Source organism: Zingiber officinale, chromosome 4A (assembly GCF_018446385.1).
Source record: "Zingiber officinale cultivar Zhangliang chromosome 4A, Zo_v1.1, whole genome shotgun sequence".
Taxonomy (NCBI): Eukaryota; Viridiplantae; Streptophyta; class Magnoliopsida; order Zingiberales; family Zingiberaceae; genus Zingiber; species Zingiber officinale.
Window position 1 is genome coordinate 96798894 of NC_055992.1, and position 12157 is coordinate 96811050.

Consider the following 12157-nt stretch of genomic DNA (forward strand, 5'->3'; position numbering starts at 1 on the left):
TATTTGCGCTCAATGTGTTTACTTGCCTTATGGGCTCGTGGTTCCTTTGAGTTTGCTACTACACCACTATTATCATAATAAATTGTGATAATTTTGGGCAAACCAGGAATCACATCTAAGTCCATCAAGAAGTGTCTGAGCCATACAGCTTCTTTGGCTGCCTCAGAGGCTGCCATATACTCAGCTTCCATGGTGAAGTCCGAAACGCATTTTTGCTTAACACTCCTCCATGCTATGGCTCCACTCCCAAAGTAAACACATACCCTGAGGTCGACTTAGTATTGTCCCTATCTTATTGGAAGTCCGAATCCGTGCAACCCACAAGAAGCAAATCATCTGCCTAGTAAACTAGCATATAATCTCTAGTCCTTTTCAGGTACTTCAATCTATGCTTTACGACAGTCCAATGTCCTTGTCCTGGGTTACTTTGATATCTGCTAACCATACCCACCGCAAAATAGATATCCGGTCTCGTACATAGCATCGCATACATTAGGCTTCCTACAGAAGCATAAGGAACTGCCTTCATATCCTCTATTTCCTTTGATGTTTTAGGAAACATCTCTTTAGATAAAGGTACTCCATGCTGAAAAGGTAGAAAACCTTTCTTGGAGTTTTGCATGCTAAAACGAGCTAGAATAGTATCGATGTATGAAGCTTGGGATAAGCATAACATTCTTTTCTAGCGATCTCTTATTACTTTGATCCCAAGAATATGTACACATTCTCCCAAATCCTTCTTATCAAACTGCTTGGACAATCAAACCCTTACGTCTGACAACACTTTGACATTGTTGTCAATAAGCAAAATGTCATCTATGTATAGAACAAGAAATACCACCACATTTCTGTCACTCTTCTTGTATGCACAAGACTCATCCGGACACTGAATAAATCTATAAGACTGGATCACTTCATTAAACCGGATGTTCCAAGATCTCGAAGCTTGCTTCAGTCCATAAATAGACCGATTGAGCTTACATACAAGATGCACTTTGCCCTTCGCAATGAATCCCTCTGGTTGCTTCATATGGATATTTTCTTCAAGACTTCCATTAAGGAAAGTTGTCTTGACATCCATTTGCCAAATCTCATAATCCATATGAGCGACAATAGATAAAATAATCCGGATAGACTTAAGTATGGCTACCGGCAAAAAGGTTTCCTCATAATCGACTCCCTCTTTCTGAGTATACCCTTTTGCAACAAGTCTTGCTTTGAAGGTTTCCACCTTCCCATCTATCCCTCTTTTTCTTTTATAGACCCATTTACATCCAATAGCTTTTACACTATTTGGTGGTTCTACAAGCTCCCAGACCTGATTAGAGTACATAGATTCTATTTCAGAGTTCATTGCACTTTGCCAAGATGTTGCATCTTTATCTTGGAGTACTTCATCATATGTCCAGGGTGTTGGTTGCTACTCGAAAAACCTAGAGGTTCCACTGTACAAAAATTTTGTACAAAGGTCTGAACCTTTTCCTAGCTACCATGTGTTCTTTTAAATTAAACCTAGATCGCCTGCGGAGCTTAACACGTTTGATCCATAGTTTAATTTATTTGTTCCTTTTTATTTTGACTTGGATCTCCTGCGGAACTTAACACGTTCGACCCAAATCACCTTAAGTTATTAATTTCATTAAATATTAATTTCCATAATTGGTTCCCAGTACTGACGTGGCGAGGCACATGGCCTTCTTGGATATAGGAGCAACCACCACCGACTAGACAAAACCTTTTATAGAAAGCTAATATTTAATTTCCTAAAATAACTTTAGGTTAACCGAAAGGAACAATCAAATCACAAGGAAAAGAAATAAACATAAGAACACTACATCGAAAATAAATTCGAAATACTAGAATCGGAAGCCTCTTGTATTTGGTATTATTTCCAAAAATAACTAGTATGATGCGGAAAGGAAAAATTACTAGTTATACCTTCTAGAAAGACCTCTTGATCTTCTACCATATTCCTCTTCTAACCTCGGACGTTGTGTGGGCAACGATCTTCCGAGATGCGAAACCACCAATGCACCTTCTTCTCCTCCTATCTAGGTTCGGCCAAAACAAAAGAGCTTCACCAAGGATGAAGAAAAAAAAACACCAACCAAGCTCCAAGGGATGCAAGCTTTCTCTCCTTCTTCTTCTTCTTCTCCAAGTAGTATCCGGCCACCACAAGAACTCCAAGCAAGAGGAAGGATTCAGCCACCACAAAGAGGAAGAGAGGGAGAGAGGTTGGCCTGCCACAACACCAAGGAAAAGAGAGAGAGAATAATAGAGGTTGTCAGCCATGAAGGCACCCCCACCCCTTCTTTTATATTCCTTGGCTTTGGTAAATAAGGAAATTTATTTATAATAAAATTTCCTTAACTTTCCTTGACAACAATTAATTAAGAAAAATTAAATAAAATTTCTTAATCAATTAATCATGGTCGGCCACCTCATGGAGAGCAAATAAGATAATTTTTAATCAACAATTAAAACTTCCTTATTTATCTTTGGAAATTTTAAAAAATAAAATTTCCCTTTAAAATCCCTTCATAGTTGATAAAAAGAAATTTCTATAATTTTAATTTTTCAACATGTGAATAATTTCAAAGAGAAAAAAATAAAATATCTTTCCAATCTACAAATAAGGAAAGAGATCTAATCTCTTTCTTTAATCTTTTGTAGATCCTTTTAAGAGAGATATTTTAATTTTAATTCTCTTTAATAAATTATATCTTCCACATAATAAAAATTAAAAATTAAATTTTTTTTTAATTTAATGGGGGTCGGCCACCTAAGCTTGGGTTCAAGCTTGGCTGGCCCTAGCTTGAACCACAAGCTAGCTTGGCCGGCCCCTTTATCATGGGTATGAAGGTGGGTATAGGTGGGTATAGTACTCTATAAATAAGAGGCTACGATAGGGACCGAGAGGAGGAATTGGTTTTGGTCTCCCGATAAAATTAAGCATCCCGTGTTCGCCCCGAACACACAACTTAATTTTATCAATAATAATTCATTCCACTAGAGAACTATTATTGAACTACCACACCAATCCCAAATTACATTTTTGGGCTCCTTCTTATTATGAGTGTGTTAGTCTCCCTGTGTTTAAGATGTCAAATGTCCACTAATTATGTAACACCCCTAGAAAGCCTAGATAAGAAAATAAGGGTAATGAGAGTACGAATGAAAAGAAGATGTAAATATTCTATATTAAGATGGATTTAGATGATTAAAACTTTATGAAAGAAAAATAAAGTTGAGAATATAATCATCTATACATGATTTAAAATGTATGGAATTAATGTGGACAAAAGAAAGAAATAAGAGATAATATGTACATGTATGAAATATTTATGCATAATGCATTATATATATGAATTATTATGTGTAAAAGAAAATAAAATGTTAGAAGAGAGATTGAACCTTGGATCTCTTGTAGGGAACATGTATAGGATACCAAAGGGGATAGGAGAATTATTAGTAAAGAGAGGAAGGATTAAGTAGTTAAGAATAAGAAAGGATTCTTTCTACTTAAAAAGAAAAAGAAGTAAAAATATGCATAACCAAGTTTTGAACCTTGGTTCTCTTGTGGATGCATGCATGTGTTAACCAATTGGGATAAGAGAGGATATTGTAAGAGGAGAGATAGAAAATTTTATTAAAGGAGAGAAAAGAGAGAGATTAAGAGAGAACTCACAAGGCATATCTCTAGAATATTCCTATCATAAAGAAGAGGAATAAATGGGGAGGATGAATCAAGTCAAATTTCCTCCCCTCATTTTAGTATAAATAGGCATGGAGGGGTGACTTCAAATTCATCCTCCACTCCTCTCCCTCTCCTCCTCTCTCTTGTGCCGAGACCCCCTCTCTTCTTCTTCTTGTTGCCATGCAACACAAGAGGAAGGAAGCTCCTCTTCCTCCTCACTCCCTCCCTCTTCTTTCTTCCTTGTTGTTGCCGAGCAACACAAGAGGGAGAAGCTTCTTCTTCCTCCCCTCTCCACCAAAAGACCTAGCCACTCCTCTCCTCCATTGGTGCCGAGCAAAGCAAGCAAGGAAGAAAGGTTCACAAGCAAGTTCTCAACTCTAGGAAACTTAAGCGAAGAAAGTAAGCTTCCCCTCACCTGTGGTACAAGGCTTTTTATATGTTTTTATGTGAAATTTATGTAATGCCATGATATGTGATAGCATATGAAATGCTATACATAATGAGAAGAATGAAATATATGTAATTGCCATGATATGTGATAGCATATGAAATGCTATACATAATGAGAAGAATGAAATTATGTGAATGCCATGATATGTAATAGCATATGAAATGCTATACATAATGAGAAGAATGAAAAATGAAATGCATGAAAGATTGTTAAGGATATGATATGAAAGTTATGCATGATAAATTACTTTGTATGGTTTGTACCAAGGGTGGGCTCCGTAAACGCCCCGGGGTCGATGGAATAAGACTCGGACCTCGTCAGTAATGGGCTTCTGATGCCCTAGGTCGATGGAGTAAGACTCGGGCCTAGTATGTATGTATGGTAGGGTTCAAGACTTGCTACCTTGGACCTACGTATGATGTATGTGGTACAAACCGGGATCCCCAATGATGATGATATTAATTTCAAGTATTACAAGTATAAGTTTTCAAATTCATGATGCATTGCCTGCATATGTGCTTGAATTAGCTAATGATTTGATATGATGCCATGATGATATGAATATGATACCTTTGTATGTTATATGCTTATGATATTACGCATGATATTAATATACGATGATTTTCGGTTTTAGTGAGTAGGAAAGGAACTTACTGAGCCATGAGTGCTCACAGCTTACTTTCCTTGTACCGCAGATCAAAGAACTGGATGAACTAGAGGAGCAACAGGAGGAGCGGATAAGGATGTGTGTGGTGGTGGCTCGGCAAAGAACGATTCGAACAGATTAATATGATTAGTTATAGAATCAATATATGCATATTTCATCTGTGATATCATGCTTAATAAATTAAATTCTTTAAAGTTTTTATTCTTCCGCTGTTATAGTAAAACATGTACGTAAGTAGTATAAGAACATAGCGCCACCTTTGGTTGGGTAAGAAGGGCGGGCGTTACAAATTAAGTGAGTTACTGACAACTCATTTAATTAATATCTTTATCTAAGAATAGTACCACTCAACCTCATCATCATGTCGGACTAAGTCCACCTGCAGGATTTAACATGACAATCTTTATGAGCTCATCTTGGGGACATTATCAACCTAGATTACTAGGACACAGTTTCCTTCTATAATCAACAACACACATTATAAGTAATATCATTTCCCAACTTATCGAGCTTATTGATTTATCGAATTAAATCTCACCCATTGATAAATTAAAGAAATAAATATCAAATATATGTGCTTGTTATTATATTAGGATTAAGAGCACACACTTCCATAATAACTGAGGCATTTGTTCCTTTATAAAGTCAGTATAAAAGAAACAACCTCAAATGGTCCTACTCAATACACTCTATGTAACGCCCGCCCTCCCTGCTAACCCTAAGGGACGGGGCTACGATACTCTACGTACATATTACAGCGGAAGACTTAAAATTATTTTTCTTGGTTTAATAAAAACCGAACTACACTAATATGGTTTCCATAACATGATAACAAGTTAAATGAAAACATAACATCAAGTCAACCATATAGTACTACAATTTATGAAACCAAAGTGTAATTCTTAAAAGTTCTTAAAGCAGGTTCTTATTTGGTTGCCTAGCCACCGCCACACACATCTCCTTGCCTCTCCTGCTGCTCCTTTAGCTCATCCAGCTTTTTCTTTTATCTGTGGTACAAGGAAAGTAAGCTATGAGCACTCATGGCTCAGTAAGTTCCTTTCCTACTCACTAAAACCGAAAATCTTCACATGATCAAAGAATATCTTAACATAACATAATCTCAACTAGTCATGGCATAACATTTCATACTCTTTAAGCATATCATGCAACATAACAACATCATAACTAGTCATGGCATATCATCTCTTAAAGCATAGCATGAAACATAACATAATCATATCTAATCATGGCATATCATAATATCATTTTAAGGTAGCATAGCATATCAAGTTCTTAAAGCATAGCATGAAACATAACGTAGTCATATCTAATCATGGCATATCATATCATCATAATATAACATAGCATATCAAGCTCTTAAAGCATAGCATGAAACATAACATAATCATATCTAATCATGGCATATCATAATATCATCATAAGATGGCATGGCATATCAAGCTCTTAAAGCATAGCATGAAACATAACATAATCATATTTAATCATGGCATATCATAAATCATAGCATCATTACAACATGATCATAAAGTGTATGCAATATGATTTTGAAAACATGTATCCGAAAAACATGTGTATGTTTCATGATCTTTAAAACCATTTCTTCTTACATATATACTTGAACATAATATCAACATATTCAGGGCCCCCGCTTGTACCATACATACATAACATAAATGCGCGCGTGCTAAGTATATCCAAGGTAGCAAGTCTTGAATCATACTAGGAACTAGGTCAAGATCACAAAGCATGGCCTAGGGGCATACTTAAAGAGTCCATCCCTTATCAGCCTAGATCACAAAGCAAGGCCTAGGGACGTACTAAGGAGCCCATCCCTTATTAGCCTAGATCACAAAGCAAGGCTTAGGGGCGTACTAAGGAGCTCATCCCTTATTAGCCTAGATCACAAAGCAAGGCCTATAGACTGATTAGGAGCCCACCCTTGGTACAAGCCTTACAAAGTAAAGTAGCATGTATAAAAATGCATCATTTAGTCACACAGCATAGCATAAAAGTATGCATCACTTAGGCATACATTATGTCATAAAAGTATGCATCACTTAGGCATACATCATATCATAAAAAGTATGCATCACTTATACATACATCATGTCTTGAGAAAGTATGCATCACTTAGGCATACATCATATCATAAAAAGTATGCATCACTTAGGCATACATCATGTCTTAAGAAAGTATGCATCACTTAAACACATAGCATATCATTAAAGCATGCATATTTCTATCCACATAGCATATCATAAAAACATGCATATTCCAAGCACATAGCATATCATTAAAGCATGCATATTTCTACTCACATAGCATATCATAAAAGTATGCATATTCTAAGCATATAGCATATCATTAAAGCATGCATATTTCTAAGCACATAACATATCATTAAAACATGCATATCTCTATCCACATATCATATCATAAAAAGGTATAAATCACAAGCATACTCATGTGATTATACTATCATAAGAAACATGGTAACATAGTTAACTTGGGTTCTAAGCTTCCTAAACCCTTGGGTTCCTATCATGGCCGAACCCCCTTAGGTCTCAATTTAGGTAAAAACAACCTCCAAGCATGTGAAACCTAAATTATCATTACATGAATTTCATAGGAAGCATTATAAGTATGATTTACTTGGTTTCTAAGTTCTCCAAGTCCTTAAACTCATGTGGCCGAACCCTATCAGTATATAAACAAGGTCCCAAATGTCATGAAAGCATGGAAACCTTAAACCATATTTATAGCATTTTTTTCAAGTAACATAGTAAGCGTATTGAGCTAGTTCCTAAGTCCTTCAAGCCCTTAACATATGTCATAGTCAAACTTTTAACAAGTGTTCATTAGGGCTAAAAACAAACATACAAGCATGTGAACTTGAACTAACATCATGTATAAATTCATAACAAGACATTATACAACATGTATGGCCGAAACTTACCCTAGCCTCAATTAGGTCATTAAACAACATATAGCATGGGAACTTTGTCTTTCTACTTATCATATTCCATGTAAAGTGACATAAGCATATTTAATTCTTGTTCTAGGGTTTCTAGGGCATCTATTCCTTCATGGTCGAAACATACAATGGTCCATTTAGGTCATGGAAAAATTATACAAGCATGTGACACAATCAACACATTATCCTATTTTCATAAGAAGCACTTTTAACACATTTGGTTTCATTTCTAAGGCCTCTAGGTCTTTTAAACCCTACTTGGCTGAAACTCAACAGTATATAAACTTGCTTCAAATAGCCTAAAAGCATAAGAAATCATACAAGTTTCATAGCATGTATAAAGACAAGCATAATAAACATACATGTGAATTGTGTCTTAGGCTTCCTAGGTTTCTTTCCCCTTTTCTTTTATTTTTCCTCATGGCCGAAACCTACCAATCTTTAAACTAGGTTTTAAGTGGCCTAAAGCATGGAAAACCTAAGTAAGTTTCATGGCAAAAATTACTAAGAACATCATATACAAAGTTGGTTCATAAACAAGCTAGGACCCTTGTGATCTTACATGTCATATATCATGTAACTAATTTTTCTATACTCAATTTAAACATAAGAACATTAAACAACTTTCATATCATAATATCACAGAGGTCTTGAGCATATTCGAATTTTGTTTAAGCTTTTATAAACTATCCATCTTATCATGGCCGAAAATCTAAAATAAGAGTTCATGAATTTCTAGCAATGTTCAACATGCAATTCTTTAAGAAAACTCTATATTCTATCATACAAACATGGTTACTTAAATTTAAAGGTCTTCCTAACCCTAATCCCTTTTCTTGGCCGAAACATATAAATGGATTTCTTTTGGTTCCAAGTAACTTTTAAGCAAGAAAACCAATAAAAGATCCTTAATAGTTCATGGAGAGAATCTTGCACTAGTTTGGTTACACAATATTTTCCCTAACCTCCTTAAAATATTTTTGGCCAAAATTCTAGGGTTAGGTACTCCTCTGATCAAGCATCATTTAGGTATAAAAACATGAAGAAAATCCTTCCTACATAGCATAGAAAAAAATATCATGAAATAAGGACTTGTTTAAACCTTCCTAGATTTGAAAACCCTTTCTTTGGCCGAATTTTCTTAAATTCTTTCCTAGGTTTTCTAATCCTTATAAAATCCGAAAATCACATAAAAAGCCTTGTACCACAGGTGAGGGGAAGCTTACATCCTTTTCGCTTGTGGATCTAAGGTATGGTGATGGAAGAAGTAGTTTCTTCTTCTAGTTCCTTTTTCTTGATTCCCTTGCTTAGTCCTCCTTGTATCTTAGGCTTTCTAGGAGAAAACCTTGGCTTTGGGGCCGAAGGTGGAGGAGAGGGGACTGATGGTTTCGGTGAGGGAGAGGAAGAATGAGAAAATGAGAGAAAAATAAACTTCTCTTTTCTTGCTCCCTTTTATGTTAAGGGGGAAGAGGTAGCAAAATTGATTTTTGCTTTCCTTCTCCCTTAGCCTTTTTTTTCTATTTCATATTTATTTTATTTATTCATTTATTCTTACCATTCATGATGAAATAAGGGGGATTGAATCCTCTTAATTCCCTCTTTAAGTTTTCGGCAAAAACAAAAAGGAAGAGGGAGAGAAAGGGAGGAAGGCAAGTTGCCTTTCTCTTGCTCCTTTCTTGTTTTCTTTTGGCTAGCTTTTACTCTTACCTTTATCATGAGTTTCCCTCCTTTGCTATCAACATCTTCTCTCTATCCCAATTGGTTTCTACTAATTAATTCTATGAAATATACTATAAGAGGTTCAAGGTTCAATCCTTGACTTCCTCTTCTTTTTATTTCATTTTATTTCTTTTTGCTTCAACTCACTTCTTATTATTTTTCTAAGGCAAAATCCCATATTCATATGTTTATCTTAAAAGCTTAGTGGGTGTTACACTCTAAGTGTACTAGTGTAATTATATAGTCAAGATAAACTAATTCCTAATTACACTACGACCTTCCAATGGTTTGTTCCTTTCCATTTTAGTCGTGAGCTACTGTTTATAATTTATAAGGTACTGATAACATCATCTTCTGTATGTAGCACCACATACTATGTTATCTACAATATAAATTAATTGAACAACTACAACTAAATGTAGACAATTTGACCAAATGTGATTCTTTATTCAAAATAAATGTTTACAAAAGCTTAGGCTTTCAGTATACACTCCAATAATCTCCCACTTATACTAACGACTAAGCTGCCATATCTTCTACCATACATCTGATTCCCATTCCCTCCACATGCCGATCAAAAGCTTTCGCCGGAAGGGCCTTAGTGAAAGGATCTGCCAGGTTATCCGCTGATGTAATCTTGGCGATGACAACTTCTCCTCGCTTCACGATATCTCGTATCAGGTGGTACTTGCGCTCTATATGTTTACTTGCCTTATGAGCTCGTGGTTCCTTCGAGTTTGCAACCGCTATTATCACAATAAATTGTGATGATTTTGGGCAAACCAGAATCACATCTAAGTCCATTAGAAAGTTCCCGAGCCATCTGCTTCTTTAGCTACCTCGAGGTCGCTACATACTCAGCTTCCATGGTTGAGTCCAAACGCATTCGCTTAACACCATGAAATGGCTCCACCTCCTAAAGTAAACACATAGCCTGATGTAGACTTACTGTTATCCCTATCTGATTGGAAATTTGAATCCGTGTAACCCACAGGGAGCAAATCGTCTGCTTGGTAAACTAGCATATAATCTCTAGTCCTTCTCAGGTACTTTAATATATGTTTTACCGCAGTCCAATGTCCTTGTCCAGGGTTGCTCTGATATCTGCTGACCATTCCCACAGTAAAACAAATATCAGGTCTCGTACATAGCATTGCATACATAAGGCTTCCTACAGCCAAAGCATAAGGAACTGCTTTCATGTCTTCTATCTCCTTTGATGTATTTGGAGACATCTCTTTAGATAGAGCTATTCCATGCCTAAAAGGTAAGAAACCTTTCTTGGAATCCTGCATGCTAAAACGAGCAAGAATTGTATCTATATATGAAGCTTGGGAGAGACACAACATTCTTTTCTTACGATCCCTTATAACTTTGATCCCAAGAATGTGTGCACAATCTCCTAAGTCCTTCATATCAAATTGTTTGGACAACCATACCCTTACGTCTGATAATACCTTGACATTGTTGCCAATTGACAAAATATCATCTACGTATAGTACAAGAAATATCACCACGTTTCCGTTACACTTCTTGTATACACAAGACTCATCCGGACTCTGAATAAATCCATATGACTGGATTACTTCATTAAACTGGATGTTCCAAGATCTTGAAGCTTGCTTCAGTCCATAAATGGACCGATTGAGCTTGCACACTAGATGCTCTTTGCCTTTTTCAATGAACCCTTCTGGTTGCTTCATATGGATGTTCTCTTCAAGACTTCCATTAAGGAAAGCTGTCTTGACATCCATTTGCCAAATCTCATAATCCATATGAGCAGCAATGGATAAGAGTATCCGGATAGACTTAAGCATGGCTACCGGTGAAAAAGTTTCCTCATAATCGATTCCCTCTTTCTGAGTGTACCCTTTCGCAACAAGCCTAGCTTTGAAGGTTTCTACCTTCCCATCTGTCCCTCTTTTCCTTTTGTAGATCCACTTGCATCCAACGGCTTTTACACCATCAGGTGGTTCTACAAGCTCCCAAACCTTATTAGAGTACATAGACTCTATTTCAGAATTCATCGCCTTTTGCCAAGATGCTGCATCTATATCTTGGAGTGCTTCGTCATATGTCCGGGGATCAGGTTCATGTTTACCCGGGATCAAGTCCGAAGACTCTCCCAAAAACATGAATCTATCAGGCTGCCTTACAACCTCCCACTACGACGAGGCACTGTCTGTGGTTGTGCATCATTTGTGACACGTGTTGCAGTCCCTTATGGTACTTCATCTTGTATTGTTGGTACTAAGGTAGACGTGTCCTCTCTAAGTTCTTCTAAAACAACTTTGCTACTGGGCTTGTGATCCATTATATAGTCTTCTTCTAAAAACTGGGCATTGGTGCTAACAATGACCTTTTGATCTTTAGGACTATAAAATAAACCACCTTTCGTTCCTCTGGGATACCCCACAAACACACGAACTTCTGTACGAGATTCTAACATATCAGCATCTGGTTTCAGAACATGTGCTGGACTACCCCAAATCCGAATATGTCTTAGACTGGGCTTTCGCCCATTCCACAATTCTGTGGGAGTAGAAGAAACTGATTTAGAAGGTACTAAGTTCAGAATATACACTGTCGTTTCCAGAGCGTATCCCCAAAACGAATTTGGTAATTCCG